This window comes from Triturus cristatus, chromosome 8 (assembly GCF_964204655.1).
Source record: "Triturus cristatus chromosome 8, aTriCri1.1, whole genome shotgun sequence".
Lineage (NCBI taxonomy): Eukaryota > Metazoa > Chordata > Amphibia > Caudata > Salamandridae > Triturus > Triturus cristatus.
Window position 1 is genome coordinate 1,558,811,561 of NC_140591.1, and position 14,678 is coordinate 1,558,826,238.

Here is a 14,678-nt window from a genome sequence, read left to right on the forward strand (position 1 = left end):
TAGCTAGAACGTCGGCAGACTTCTATGCCCATGCCGAGTTTGGTGCTTGCACGCTCCTATTTTGTTGGATACGGTGTTCCAGGTGGAGCTAAGGGAAGAGATACAGGATTTTTTCGTTCGTAACAAGGGCTCTGTGGATAGTGTGGAAACTATCTGTGAGGCGTTTAAAGCCACGCTCCGGGGGTTCTGTATTGCTAAAGGGGCGGTGGTGCTTAAGGACATAGTCCGTACACTGAGTAAATTGGAGGGGGAGCTCCGATCGCTGCAAGCACAATTGAAAGTGAGCTCAAGTAGCACTACACAACTCAAATTCAGGGAAAATCTCTCGGAATACATGTAGGCCGCGCAAAGGGAGACTCGATTCTGGGGAAAACTGTGGGTGGCGCGCTGCTATGGGGAGGGAGGTCGACCCAGTAGGGCCCTGGCACAGCTGATAAGCCGGGACCGGCATTCTGGTTGTGTGTTAGAGGTAGAGGACTCGGATGGTACAGTTCATGGTGACACAGCCCATATCCTCCAAGCATTCACACAGCACTACGCCCAGCTGTATACTACTCAGAGGGACAGTGTCTTGGATTTGGACAGTTTTCTGGATGATGTGGCATTGGGCTGGATGAGTGATAGGCAACGGGAGTTTCTATGCGCACCCTTCGAGCTGGATGAGGTCAGGGATGCTATCATGAGTATGCAATCGGGGAAAGCGGCGGGGTCGGATGGCATCCCTATAGAGTTTTATAAAACATACATTGATCTCATGGCCCCAATCCTACGAGAGGTGTATGAGGAATCGCTGGAGGTTGGCTGCTTGCCGGCATCTATGAGGGAAGCTATCGTTGTCTCCCTTTTGAAACCAGGGAAATCGCTCAGGCAGTGTGACTCCTACAGAAGGCTAGCGCTCCTCAATTGTGATGCTAAAATCTTAGCCAAGCTCATTGCCACTCGACTGAGTCTACTCATGGGGAATTTTATTCTCCCAGATCAATCGGGGTTCGTGCCCGGGAGAGCCCCCTCTAATAACTTACAAACACTTTTTATTGTGCTCAATAATGTCTCGCCAGATCTACCGATAACCAAGGTATTTTTAGACGCCACCAAGGTGTTCGAATCCATAGAATGGGATTATATATTCGGGGTTATGCTGCGGATGGGTTTCCCGCCACTCTTCTTATGTTGGATCCGGCTGTTATATCACTTGCCGGTTACCTTTTTTTTTTAAACGATTTTTTATTGTTGCAGTTGGATATTACATGATACAATAGACAGAAGCAGATGGTAACAGCATTTACACTTATGCTACATCTTTAAAAAACTAAACCTAAAAAGGAAAAGGAAATCAAAACAAAAAGGCAGTAGATATATACATTCCACAATACAATATACGTCACTCTCTCGGTCTTGCAGCGATCCATTCAGAGATAGGAGACCACATCATTTTACCAAAATCCTGAGTTTTCTTCCCTTTCTGAGCATAGAGAGATATCTCGATATTATATATGCCCAATAATCTGGATAGCCATATCTGAAAAGAGGGGGCATTTGTATCCTTTCAACCTGAGGTGATTAATATCCGAAGCACTGCTACAGATATGAAAACCAGGGCTTCCTCAGCTTTCCCAAGATTTAATCTATTATCTATGCCCAGTAGCATCAAAGAGGAGGATAATTCTATACTCTGGCCTAATAGCTCCCCCCAAAATTTAGCTATCTCTCCCTGGATAGCTGATAACGAACCACAATTATAAAACATATGCAGCAGATCTGCTTGAGCCATGTTACATCTGGGACATCTATCATCATCTCTAACCCTCCATGAAAAGAGCTTTGCGGGGGTATAATACAAATCGAACAAAGTCTTATAATGCTGAGCCCTCAAGTTCGTAGAGCGAAATACTTTTTTATTCAAATAAAGAGCCATGTCCACATCAACATCGGGGTTCCCTAATTTTCGTGCAAGAGTATTCTCCATTTTCTCAATATCACTTTTAATTTCACCCAGCAAAGACGTATAGATTATTTTAATTCTCAAGCCACCTTTTGCCAGCATATCAATCAAAGGGACTTCTGACATAATTGGCAGCCTGAGTCTTAAAGCCTTGAATATGCTAGCCAATTGAACATAAAAGAGCCAATGACTTGAAGGGATACCAGCTCTACCCTGGAGAACATCGAAGCCCTTTATCCCATCTTCACCCACTAGGTCTCCTAGTGTCATAATTCCGTGCTCCTGCCAAATCCGAAGATTTCTATCTAAACCCCTCCCCCAAAATAGACTAGAATTACTGAGGTGGAGATACGCATGTATTTTGGGGATTTTAAAGAGCCTGGATATAGCTCTCCAAACTCCCCATACTCCTTCCAAGATCTTAAAACGAGGTCTTTTATAATATCTACGATCGACTTCACACATCAAGAGACCTTGTGCTTTTCTTCCAACTAATAACTCGTAAATAGATGGTGGCATCTGTAGATCTCTATCCACTGAATTATAAGCTTGTGTAAACTGGAAGAGGATGGACATTTCAGCTAACAAACATGACCAATGATAAAGTCTTAAATTAGGTAAGTTGAGCCCACTCCTATCCCTCGAGAGTGACAATACATTTGTGGAGCGTCTGATTTTCCCATACTGCCAAATAAACCTTATAAAAATTGATTCTAGCCGTTTGATAATTTTTTCCTCAACTAAAAGAGGTATAGCACGGAAAAGATATAAGATTTTTTGGAACATTGTCATTTTGAGGACATTGACCCTCCCAATCAATGATAGATGTAAAACATCAATTCTTTTCAGATCGGTTTCAATCAATTTTCCAAGTGGGATAAAATTCTCCTCCGCAATCCTATCAACTGATGCATTAATTCTAACTCCCAAATAAATTGCAGAGTCCATAAATCTGGAGTCAGATTTGACAATATTTGCCGTGCATATAATTTGTGTTTTCGATTCATTTAGCAAATAACCAGATATATGACCAAATATTTTGGCCAAGTGGGCCAAAACGCCAAGTGCCTGTTGAGGGTTAGTAGTGATCACTGCCAAATCATCTGCATACGCCATAATCTTATTTTCATAGCCATTACATATCACAGGACTTATCATAGAGCTCGCCAAAATCTCCCGAATAAGAGGGTCGATATAGAGGGCAAAAAGGATAGGGGAACAGGGGCAGCCTTGACGCGTACCTCTACTTATAAAGATTTTTTCCGAACACTCACCCATAACCACAATCTGCGCGACTGGATCGACATACATTGCTCTCAATCCTTTAATACAGTTCTTGCCGAAACCCCTACCAATTAAAATCTGCCAAAGAAAGTTCCACCCAACACGATCAAAGGCTTTCTCGGCGTCGAGCAGGATCATGGCCATCTCTCCCCCCACCGCAGACTGAACATCAAATAGAGCTATTGCCCTCCTAATGTGGTCCGTAGTACCACGTCCAGGTACAAATCCATACTGCCATGGGGAGACGAGATCGCCTATGATCCTGCCCTGCCTCTTAGCCCAGATTTTAGAATATAACTTCGTGTCTGCATTGATTAACGAAATTGGGCGATAAGAACCCGGCTTCTCACTAGGTTTCCCCTTCTTATGAAATACCAATATATTGGTTTCCTTCCATGATTCCGGAACCACTCCTGTGCCAATTATCCCGTTGAAAAGATCGATGAGAAGCGGGGTGATCTCTGCCTCAAAGCATTTATAGACCTCCAAGGGAATCCCGTCGGGGCCTGCTGCCTTGCCCAAGGCTGACTAATGCAAGGCAGCCGCTATTTCACTCCCACAGATATCCCTCTCTAACTCTTCCCTCGCTGAGTCCCCTAAACGGGGGCCATCATCAACAACCTCTTCACTCTGAGAGTCATTTGATTTTGCCTCTAGATAAAGATTTTGATAAAAATTCTTAAAAACCTGGAGGATCTCCGTGGGATCTGAATATTCTATACCATTTTCTTCAATCTTAGAGATGAGGTTTTTTTGCCTTCCCCTGCCGACTTTGTAAAGCTAGAATTCTGCCTGCCTGTTTGCTCGTTTCATAGCGTTTAGCCCTAGATGATTGATATTCAGACATCGCTCTCAGTGTCACCAACTTCTGTAGTTCAACTCTAGCTACCAGTAATAACCTATAACTTTCGTTGCTAACCCGACCTTGTGCGATATCAGAGGTATGTTGTTCCTCTGCAGCAGACAATTTCCTGACACTATTTTCAACCTTACTCCTATCCTCATTTCTAAGCCTTGCTGCACAGCTTATCGTTTCACCTCTAAAAGCTGCCTTGAATGCCTCCCAGACACCATTTCATGAAGTGCTATATCTATTGGCATCAAAGAAGTCAACCACCCATTTCCTAATATGACCAACGAAACGATTATCCGATAATAACCTCCTTTCGAAAGTCCATCTTGTCCGAGTCTTTCCTACCTCTACCATGTGTACTGCTAATACCAACGGATTATGATCCGACAAGAACTTCGGAAGTTTAATAATTCCTACCCTATTAATTTCTGAGGATGATATAAAGAACTAATCCAATTTTGAATATTTTTGAAAGGGGTTTGAAAAATATGTAAAACCAGATTTTAAAGGTTCCTTGGCGCCCCACACATCTACCAACCCATGTGAGCTAATGAGGGCTTTTATAGCCCTAAAGACTCTCGGTTTTCGTCCAGAATAAGCTACGTTACTAGCCCAATCAGCCGAGATATTCAAATCCCCACAGAATATTATAGGGGTTAGCCAGTTTACCAGCTCCATTTCCAAAAAATCGAAGATCTCAGGATCATCACAATTTGAACCATAAACAACACACAGTGTGAAGCCTTTTCCCAGCTCCACCAGAAGCCATCTCCCGCTACCGTCAGATTTGATCCGCCTACCACCACCCATAGAAGTCCTAGATAGGACAGCAACCCCTCTGATTGTTGATGATTGTGTTGTACATGCTAACAACTCAAAGCCATTTAAATGCATAAGACTCCTTCGAGCCCAGTGAAGATGGGTTTCTTGCAAACATAAAATGTCAAAATTATTATGCTTCACATACTGTGCCAATTTATTACGCTTCCTCCAATCATTCAGCCCACCTATGTTAACTGAGCAAATTTTAATGCCTGCCATCCCTGAAATGTACATATACATCAGAAACCACCTGAACATTTAACAAATTAACTAATACTTTAATCATCATAATCTGCCTTCAAAAATATCAAACTTCTTCTACAAACACCATACTGCATCTTTTTTTCCTGTTTTTTACTGACCCCACCCTCCCACCGCCCTTTCCCACCCCACCCACCCCCCCCGCGCCACCCCCCTTCCTGAGAAGCGCTCAGACCTAGTCTGTGCTTAGGATGGAATGCAGAGATTACAGTGACGACCACCTATTAAAGCCAAAAAGAAAATAATCCTATACAAGTGTCGAGGCCCGACCGATATTCTGACCAATGTAGTATTTGTGACCTGTTCCCTATCACCTAATTCTAACCAGGGCCAACACTAGAAACAGACTGGGATAAATACCCCCCACCAGCTACTTGACACATAAATCTATTTGCCAAGGGAGTCCAGGTACTCTTTTGCCTTGATTTCTGAGGCAAAAAATACCGTCTTCCCTGCATTAATTATTTTCAACTGAGCGGGATTTATCAAAAAGGCTTGAATCTTCTTGTCCTGGAATAGTTTGATCATCACCCTCAATCGCCACATACGCTCCACTGTCGCATGGCAAAAGTCAGGGAGGACAAAGAAAGAGACCCCTTCGCTGCTTCTTTTAGAATCTGGTCTCGCTTTTTCTGCAATAGATTGTCTCAAGATGTAATTGCCAAAGAAGATCAGCACAGCCCTGGGTTTATCTCCTTAATTGGGTTTTTTGCGCATATTATAGGGGGTACGGTGAACCCGTTGTATCTCGGTAGACCAGTTCCAGTTAGAGAATTCTGGAAATGCTTGCTCGAAAAGTTTGATCATATACACTTTAATATCAGAGCCCTCGACTCCTTCAGGGATTCCCAGCACCCTCAAATTATTCCGGCGCAGCCTATTCTCCATCTCCTCCATTTTCCACTGCATATCCACCACCTGTGCAGAATGGGAGTTCACCTGACTAATCGCAACTGCTACCTCAGTCTCCGTTGACACAATTCTCTCCTCCAGATTAGATACTCGATCCCCTATATTTGTACAGGCTTTAGATAATTTCCTGACCACACCCTGAATCTTCCTCATGGCAGCCTGGGCTTTGCGATTGTCCTGGCGGGTCTCCTCTCAGTGTGAAATTATCTCTTTATGGATAGCTTCTAGCATTGATATATGGGCAGTATCCATACTAGGGGAACCCTGCAAAGCCAGAGCAGAAGAATGATCCCAGCTGAGTTCACATTGAGGATTAACCTGGACCTGAGCGTGAGCCGGTTTCCTCCTAGTTAGACCCGCTGGAGGTCTAGATGTAATTATCGGAGGATCTAATTCTGAATCATTTTCTGAGTCCAAAAAGGAGCTGCACTCATCGTCCTCAGACCATTCTGCCCCCTCAGAAACAGAAAAAAAACATTCACTGGAGTCCTTTTCCTTTTCCTTTTCATTGGAATGGCCCCCAGAGCCAGAGTCCAAGCCCAGGCCGAGTTATGTTATGTTATGTTAACTTGAATTTGTAGAGCGCTTAATACCGACAGGTCTCTAAGCGCTGTGAGCGGAACTACGGAAGTGCCAGGAAATGAAAGTATTGTAGCAAGGGCTTTAGGCCCAAGCCTCCGTGAATAAGAGGGTTTTCAGTTTCCTCCTGAAGGGCAGGAGACTGCTTTCAGAGCGCAAGTTGCTTGGTAGTTTGTTCCAAGTTTGAGGCATAAGGGTGGAAAAGGCTCGGCCCCCTGTTTTGGAGTAGTGGAAACATGGGCATTTTAGTAGAACCTCCGCGGAGGACCTGAGAGTGCGACCGGGGGTATAAATTGTCAGACGTTCTTTAATATATTTGGGGGCTTGCCCAAACAAGGCCTTGTGTGTGATGCAGAGGCCTTTAAATTTGGCCCTCTGCTTGATGGGCAGCCGGTGTAGTTGTTGTAGTAAGGGGGAAGCGTGAGTGTGTCTGGGTAGTTTAAATATTAATCTGGCTGCATCGTTCATAACCACCTGTAGTCTGTGCAGTAGTGTGGAAGGAAGACCAATATATAGTGCATTGCCATAGTCGAGCCGGGCCAAGATCAGGGCGGATACTACGGTTCTCATTGCTGAGAAAGAGAGGATGGGGGAGAGTTTTATTAATCGCCTGAGAAGGCTCACACAAGTCCCGAAGACGGAGGTGATCTGATTTGACAAGGAGAGATTCGCATCGATTTTAATTCCCAGACTTTTTACCATTGTGGCTGGGGCAGGGATTGCCCCCAGTTCATCGGGCCAGAACTGGGAGTTCCAAGGGTTGCTATTGTTTGTGATTGCTAACACCTCAGTTTTATCGGGGTTGATCTTAAGTGAGTTAGAGGTCATCCACCTGACCACAAATCTCAAGATATCTTTTACCCTATCGTGTGCTTGCGTGCTGTTGTCTATTTGGATAATGATTTGTGTGTCATCCGCATAGTCCAGTAGGGCGAGCTTCCTGATCAAGGGACCCAGGTAGATGTTAAACAAGAGGGGGGATAGTGCTGACCCTTGGGGAACACCGCAAGGAATGGATCACTTCTCTGATGTCAGATCCCCCATCTGTATTTTGAGGGTACGATCTGACAAGAATGATTCAATCCAGCGGAGGATCGACCCTCCAATGCCGGTGTCTCTAATTCTATCCAGGAGTTGGGCATGATTGACCGTGTCAAACGCTGCCGACACGTCGAGAAAAATTAGGACGCAGGGTTTTTTGTTGTCTGCTTTGGTCCTAATTTCATCTAGAACAGACAGCATCACCAGTTCTGTACTGTGGTGAGCCCTGAAGCCGGCTTGCCTGTCCTCAAATAGATTGTGGGACTCCATAAATTTGGAGAGGGTTTGGAGGACGTATTGCTCCAGTGTTTTAGCGAGGAAGGGCAGCTGAGATATGGGTCTGAAGTTTTTCAAGTTGGATACATCAGCCCCAGGCTTTTTAAGAAGGGGGATAACTCTAGCTTATTTGAATTGGGGTGGGACACTTCCTGAATCCAGCGAGGAGTTCATCAGGGCCAGGATTTCATCCTCGATTGCTGGAAGGGCCAGTTTGAAAATCTTGGGAGGGCAAGGGTCTAATGGTGAGCCGGATTTTATTTTGGTCACAATGCTTCGCAGTGTCTCCAAGTCAAGGGGCTGGAAACAGGATATCAGCTCAGTTCCATTCCCTTTTGACTCCACCCTCATGTTAAGGGGGAGTTTAAAGGGGGAATTGTTAATGTCCGTCAGAATATCTTGGACTTTATCCGAGAAGAAGGATAAAAATTTGTTACATAGTTCCTTACTAGAAGGGGCGACTGGCACCTGTTTTTGACTTAGTTCATTGAGGATATTAAATGTTTCTTTTTGTTTATTAGTGGCCATCTGGATCTTGTTCTCGTAATGTTTGGCCTTGTAGCTCAACAAGGTCTTTTTGTAGATGGCGAGTTTTGCCTTATATTCTGCATGAGCTTGTGGTTCATAGGCTGAGTCCCAAGCCCGCATCTGGACCAGCCCCCGTATTCAGATAGTCTGACTGCCCCAGTTCTTGTGGACATAGCCCATTATCGGCCTTAACCGAGCCCTGCAGAAAAAGGCCTCCTTTATCTATCACCACTTCCTGGGATACCAGATCCTCAATCAGCTCACCCCCAGTAGTCACACCATCTAGGTTTTTCTTTTTGGTCGAACTTAATGCAGTAGGTAGTGTCTGCTCACTGAGGGAAAATCCACCCTTAACATTATCAGTCTCGGTTTGCTCTTTTAGAGTGATATCTACCACCTCTGAAGACACACTGCCCCTCCTTGTTTTTCCTGTTTCTTTTGCCTTCAGACCCTCTTGCTCCTTAACCGTTTTTGAGAAGGTGTCGGCTATTGAGGCTGTCGAAGAAGTAGTCTGTCGAGTTCTCCCATGATTTTGCTGGCTTTTTTTTGCTGAGCCAGGCGAGCAGACTTTTACACTCAATTCGTCGTTGCCTGATGCCATATTATCGACGCCTTCTCGTTGAGTTTTTTTCCTTTGGGTGGCCGTTTTCCCCACGGCCGCCGCTTTAGGAGCCATTATTCCTCCTCTCCCCTGTCTCCTGGGGAACCAATTCGCTGGAGCCGGGACACCACGGCAAACACCCTCCACTGCCGGCCCGGAGCGAAACTCCACTTCACTCCGCCTGGTTCGCCGGCCCGGACGTGAGCTCCACCCTCCTGTGCGCCCGGCACAGCAATCCGACGTGAGAGCCGCGAACGCCCGGGTGATCCGCCTCACGGAGCCACAAAGGATCAGGCAAGTCACTGTTATCGCCCTAGGCATCCCAAATACGAGTGTAGTCGGGCTATTTAGATCCCGGGAAACAGATCGAGACACTCTAACTAAAATCGGCCTCGACCATCCGAGCCGTCACTACTCCTCCGCAACGGCTAGGGTTCAGCCGCCATCTTGCTTCCTCTCATCATTTGCCGGTTGCCAAAGTACTCATTAATGGGCAAACGTCGCAGGCCTTCCATATTACCAGAGGAACAAGGCAGGGATGCCCATTGTCCCCACTGCTCTTTGCCCTGGCAACAGAAGGCATGATTAAGACAGCGACACAATGACAAGGCTCTGCGGTGTAATATGCGGCAGATACTGATATCGTTGTATGCCGACGACATTACACTCTATATCCGAGACCCGCAGCACAACCTGAACCTGATATCGCGGGAATTTATACCCTTTGGGGTGCTGTCGGGGATTCGAATCAATTGGGAGAAATCCTGTATCTATCCGCTGACGGCGGGTATGGGACGGTTCCCGTTAGCCTACCCATTAGAGTGGTGCGAGGACGAGCTGCAATACCTCGGTATTCGGGTCACGAAAGACAGGGAGGGACTCATGCGATTGTATTATTACGTCGCTATGACTTGTATCACCGAGAACATTAGTCGATGGCTGGCTCTTCCCCTCTCTCTGGTGGAGCGGGCTTCCCTCATTAAAATGGTGACCCTCCCCCGACTGCTTTATTTATTTTTAAACATCCCGTATCACCCTGGAGCTTATTTCTTCAGAACAATCTGATCTGAATTGACGTGACTGATATGGGGATGGAAAGTAGCCGCGGCTGCAATGGGAGGTACTCACCCGGCCGTATACACAGGGAGGGTTCAGAATACCGAATTTTTAGCTCTACTACCTTAGTGCACAAGCCCATTTATGCATGGTTTTGGGTGAAGCAGCCGCTGTACATGCCGCAAGTTGCGGCTGAGCATTGGCTCGCGCATCCTGCTCCATTAGAGGGGGCACTCTACAACTTGTGCCCACCTAGAGACCATAATCCGACCACGCTCACCTGTACTGTATTGGCCTGCCAGCGTATTGGGTGCCTGCTGCATGTAACTCTGCTCTATTCCCCCTTGTTGCCTCTTAGTTATCACCCGAGTATACCCCTGCTCCAGGAAAGGCTGTTTCATCACTTTAAAGAGCGCGCACGCATTAGCACGTGGGAGGACTTATATCATAATGGTAGCTTCCGCACAATTGAGCATATATTTCAGGGCATGCAGCAGAATCCGATGGATGTTTTTATTTACATCCGCCTTAGACATGGATTTCGGTCATTGACCCCAGACTTTCCGGCGGAGCCGCAGACCCTAGCTCCGCTTCAGCTGATGCTCAAAAACACGACATGCAAGCAACTGGTCTCCCTAATATACAGGACAGTGCACGTGCAGAGGGTGGTTTCGGCGCTGGGACGCTGAACTGGGCTTCGCTTTTTCGGATGAACAATGGGAATATTGCAGTTTGCAAACTGAGAGGGTATTGGCTAGTAGCAGGCTCCGTCTACTCCACTATACATTTTTGCACAGATTGTATTATACCCCCGCCAAACTGCACAGATTTAACTTGCGAGATTCGGACAGCTGTGAAAGATGTCGGGCTCCTGGGGCGGACTTCCTGCACCTGGCGTGGGAATGCCTGAGAGTGCAAGGCTTTTGGGGACAAGTCTTTGAAGCGTTGGCACTGATGACGAACACACGGATGGAGCCCACACCATTGATGGCGATCCTGGGGTATGTTAAGCCCGTTTCTGCGGCGAATCGTACATGTGTTGCACTTGCCCTTCTCATGGCTAAGAGGCGAGTGGCTTGTCGCTGGGGAAGAGGGCGGGCGCCTAAGTTTAAGGATTGGATTGATGATCTAGTGATTGTCAAGAACGGCTCACCGCGTATGCCGAATTGCTCCCTGTTTCCTCTAGGTCTAGAGACATCTGGGCTCCTCTAAAATGCTATTTACTATCCCACCCACCTGGGCCTGGCTCCTTCGGCGACGCTGAGACTCTGCACTGAGGAGCTCTCCCGTTCTGTTGATGGCTGGGATGATCCCTTTGGGCTCTATCTTTCACATTGGGACAGGTTATATTCGGGAGTCCAGGGGTGTTTGGTGGTGTGGGTCTTCTTTAAAAAGAGGTGGGGTTATCCTTGATGTGCTGTAGGGGGGAAAGGCTAGCCTAGAGAGATGGAGGGGGCATCCATGCTATTATCATGGAGTGTCAAGATCAAGTTCACCTATGAGGGACAGCTACCCCACTGCATGAGTATATGGTTATAAAGAAGGGCACAGTCGATAGGGAAGGGCGGGGAGCAGATGGGGTATGCAACGCTGTCACTCATGTCAAGTGTAATACTGATGTAATGCTCAGATGTACGATGTTCCATAAACTGATGTGTAATTGTTCAGCCTGTAGTCTCCTACGACGGGATGAGATACTGAGTACTGCCTGTAATGTTAATCTGATTGACTGTCTGTTGTTAACTGGATGAAAACAATAAACAGAAGTTTAATAAAATAAAATACAAGTATTTTCATATTGCAGTGGACAGTGCGGCTGGACCTATCGCTACTGAAGATGTTTTCACATTTCGCGACATTTTGTTTTATTTAGTCTTCGTGTTCCCTGTTTTTTAGACGAGGGTGGCAGGATGCATGATTTGCGGCAAACATGCAGTGTTCTTATGTTTGACTATGGATTGATGACAGCTGAATATTTTTGCATATTTCATTGCGCCTGCATTGTCACCTGTGACTTGCCTGTCCTCCCCGTGGACTGTGGTGGAGCACCGTGCCTGCCCCGCTCCTCGCTTAAGCCCTCGAGCCCCCGGGCGCGATCCAGTGCCTCTGAAAGGAGCTTTAAGTGCCTGCCTTGTTTTCGGCTGCTTTTAACAAGAGTCAGCACTTTAACACACGGGAGGGTAACTCGATCCAGGCGCTTACAAAGCTGTTCTGAATGGAAAGGCCTCGCTGATACGGAGGGGGTAGGAGAAGAGCGGGGGTGGGGGCCTGCTGTGACCTGCTGTGGGTACCTGCAGGGCGGGCTGGGCGTCAGCTGCAGTCGGTGCCCTGTAGTGTGGGTTAACCACGCCCTATGTACAACGCTAAGTTAGCATAACCTCGATGGCTGTTAGAAAGCCAGCTTGCTGCTTCTGCTGCTTTTGCACGCGACACTGTTGTTACATGTTATTCATTCAAGAACTGCTGACTCGACTTTGCTTCACATGAGAACCATCTGTTGTTTAACATCTTTAACAGCGAGCAGTGACCTTGGTCTGTACACCGTGTAAGGAACGAGTCTGGGTCACTAGACGGGGCAGGTTGTTGTGTTCAGGTTGATCGTACCACTTTTTCGACATACCATACATACAGCTGCCAATACCTGAAAGACGAGCCCTTTAATATTACAGAGCAGCATGTTTTCTGTTACATTCGAAACGAAGAGCTGAAGCAGTAGAGAGCCTAGCTGATCCTGTGATGTGATTCCACTAAGCTGATCTATAAGGTATGGGGTCCCCCATGCAAGCCTAAGAGACCTTCCATTAGTCTAATAATACCTTATTAGTTGCGAGAGAAAGGAGGGTGTTTGTGTTCCACGGTCTTTATTATTATGATTGCTCCTTTCATTTTCTATGCTATTGTAACAATGATGATGGTGGTAATCCTAACCATTTGTCTGCTTGTGTTAGCCAAAGTACTGCATCTTAGGATGCGAGGTTTATAAAATAAACTCTTTAAACTTTTCCAGTGTCTTTGTTATTCTATTGTGGACTGATATATAGCTACCAACGGGTATTTCGGGTTCCCACCACTCTTGAGAGTATCTAAGTCGCTTGTTCTGGGCTGTCTATACATTGGGACCGCCGAGCCAAATCTCGGATAACGAATGTGACACTAAGCTAGTCGGATAGGGGTTCTTAGTTCTGAGGGGAGTTTCTGGTACACCACAATTCTCTGAGGTCCTGGTTTCCTGCGCATAGTTCTGTGCATAAGCAGAATCCCTGCAACATGGCGCACCTAACGTTTGGTCTTTTGATCTGAAACGCCTTGGTAGTGCTTTTATTAGTCCACAACGCCCTCACTCTAGTTTCCGGATAACTTGAGTGACGGCTTAACCTACCTAGGTTTTGACTAAAGGTTCTTTCAAGCTTGATAATTAAAAAGGTTTTCTTTTTCTGAACCCCAGTGCTACTGTATAGCTTTTCGTTGTTCTTTCAAGTGTCCCGATGGCGGTTAATATTGCCGCGCATAGTAGGGTTCCCCTGACCGCACATTTGAGGGTCTATGGGGTCCCGGATGATGGCTTGGCTGTCATTTTAGTAGTAGGCGCTGATGCGGCGTTCCCGTATGAGTTGTTTTACTCTTGGGTCACGTTTGACAAAGTGGAGGCAAACGACAATTTGTTCCACGATTATACTCATACCGCGATGCCTGCTGCCTATGCCCCTTATCGGACACTTGAAATTCCCCTTAGTGCCTGGCAGCATACTATTTGGTTTAATGGCGCCCTCCCCCATGTGGTAGCACCGGTGAGAATGGGCCCGTTGTCAATTGCAGGGGCCACATGGCCGGTGCTAGCCGGTTATGCACCCCATCCCCGCTACATGACTGTGGCGGTGGCGGAGTTACGAGTGCTGCACACTGCCCTGATTACTGTCCATAGGGCGTTAGTGCAGTACGTGTCTCGCAATGTGCAGGTGGGGGCACCTGCGGTTGCGGGACACACAACTGACCATCGTGCGACGGTCATTAGTCCAGTTATGGTTAATTCGGTTGTCGGCAAGCGCCCCCAGCAGAGGGATGAATTCCCTTACTGGCTTGCTGAGAAATTTGATCAATTTGAAGCCGTGTTTCCCAATACTTCGCCTGTGGATAAACACAGGATCCTCACTATAACATTACCTAAGGACCTGCTCCCGGATATTGTCGACTGTGACAATTGGGGCAAGGTCTTTGCTGCGACCTATGCGAAGTGTTACGGCACTCCGTCTATGTCTGTACTGCCCTCGGTCATCAAAAAGGTCCAAGACAATCATGGTGCCGAGGCAGCGATTGAGTTGGGATTGAGGCTTGTCGATAGCTTCGATGTGGTTAGTTCCATGGTTATGGGCAACCTCAAAGGAGATACCATGCAATTCCAGGTGTGCAATATGATGGCACTTGTGGATCCTGGCGACAGGCCAAAGGAGTTCGCTAAAGTTATAGCGAAAGCCTACAGAATGGTGGGTCGTAGCGCCTTGGGTGTGAAACCCGCCGTAGTCATT